This window comes from Hordeum vulgare, chromosome 7H, assembly GCF_904849725.1.
Source record: "Hordeum vulgare subsp. vulgare chromosome 7H, MorexV3_pseudomolecules_assembly, whole genome shotgun sequence".
In the NCBI taxonomy this organism is placed as follows: domain Eukaryota; kingdom Viridiplantae; phylum Streptophyta; class Magnoliopsida; order Poales; family Poaceae; genus Hordeum; species Hordeum vulgare.
Genome location: NC_058524.1, coordinates 528,682,450 through 528,684,648, shown reverse-complemented (window position 1 = coordinate 528,684,648; position 2,199 = coordinate 528,682,450).

Below are 2,199 nucleotides of genomic sequence, written 5' to 3'. Positions count from 1 at the left end.
TGTTTCATCTCAATGAAAACAAGGCCTTGCTCAGGTGGTATGATTTGCATGTCACTAGTGATTCAAAATCAAGTGAGTATAAAGATCCATCAGCATGGAGCCTCTTCATGCAATTTATACCAACATGACTCAAGCGGCAGTGCCACAAGTAAGTGGTACTATCATCATTACCTCGTATCTTTTGGCACCAATATCATGAACATGTGTAACACTACGATCGAGATTCAATAAACCATTGAAGGTGATTATTCAAGCAAATAGAGTAACCATTATTCTCTTTAAATGAATAATCGTATTGCAATAAACACGATCCAATCATGTTCATGCTTAACGCAAGCACCAAATAACAATTATTTAGGTTTAACACCAATCCCGATGGTAGATGGAGTGTGCGACGTTTGATCATATCAACCTTGGAAACACTTCCAACACGTATCGTCACCTCGCCTTTAGCTAGTCTCCGTTTATGCCGTAGCTTTCATTTCGTGTTACTAATCACTTAGCAACCGAACCGGTATCCCGTACCCTCGTGCTACTCGGAGTACTAGTAAAGTACACATCAACATCATGTATATCAAATATACTTCTTTCGACTTTTGCTAGCCTTCTTATCTACCAAGTATCTAGAGTTGCTCCGCCTCAGTGACTGTCCCCCTCATTACAGAAGCACTTAGTCTCGGGTTTGGGTTTAATCTTGGGTCTCTTCATTAGTGCAGCAACTGTTTTGCCGTTTCACGAAGTATCCCTTCTAGCCCTTGCCTTTCTTGAATCTTAGTGGTTTTACTAACCATCAACTATTGATGCTCCTTCTTGATTTCTACTTTCGCAGTGTCAAACATCGCGAATCGCTCAAGGATCATTGTATCTATCCTTGATATGTTATAGTTCATCGCGAAGCTCTCACAGCTTGGTGGCAGTGACTTTGGAGAACCATCACTATCTCATCTGGAAGATTAACTCCCACTTGATTGAAGCGATTGTCGTACTCAGACAATCTGAGCACACGCTCAACGATTGAGATTTTCTCCTTTACTTTGTGGACAAAGAATCTTGTCGGAGGTCTCGTGCCTCTTAACAAGGGCACAAGCATGAAATCACAATTTCATCTCTTTAGAACATCACTTATGTTCCGTGACGTTTCAAAACGTCTTCGGCGCCTTGCTTCTAAGCCATTAAGTATTTTGCACTAAACTATCGTGTAGTCATCAGAAACGTGTATGTCGGATGTTTACAGCATCCATAGACGACGCTCGAGGTGCAGCACACCGAGTGGTGCATTAATGACATAAGCCTTCTGCACAGCATCGAGGACAATCCTCTGCAAATTTTGCTACTATCAACTTTCAACTAAATTTTCTCTAGGAACATATAAAAACAGTAGAGCTATAGCGCAAGGTACATCGTAATTTGCAAAGACCATTAGACTATGTTCATGACAATTAGTTCAATTAATCATATTACTTAAGAACTCCCACTCAAAAAGTACATCTCTCTAGTCATTTGAGTGGTACATGATCCAAATCCACTATCTCAAGTCCGATCATCACGTGAGTCGAGAATAGTTTCAGTGGTATGCATCTCTATGCTAATCATATCAACTATACGATTCATGCTCGAACTTTCGGTCTCATGTGTTCCGAGGCCATGTCTGCACATGCTAGGCTCGTCAAGCTTAACCCGAGTGTTCCGCGTGTGCAACTGTTTTGCACCCGTTGTATGTGAACGTTGAGTCTATCACACCTGATCATCACGTGGTGTCTCGAAACGAAGAACTATCGCAACGGTGCACAGTCGAGGAGAACACAATTTCATCTTGAAATTTTAGTGAGAGATCACCTCATAATGCTACCGTCGTTCTAAGCAAGATAAGGTGCATAAAGGATTAACATCACATGCAATCCATAAGTGACATGATATGGCCATCATCATGTGCTTCCTGATCTCCATCACCAAAGCACCGGCACGATCTTCTTGTCACCGACGTCACACCATGATCTCCATCAACGTGTCGCCATCGGGGTTGTCGTGCTACTCATGCTATTACTACTAAAGCTACGTCCTAGCAATATAGTAAACGCATCTGCAAGCACAAATGTTAGTTTAAAGACAACCCTATGGCTCCTGCCGGTTGCCGTACCATCAACGTGCAAGTCGATATTAACTATTACAACATGATCATCTCATACATCCAATATATCA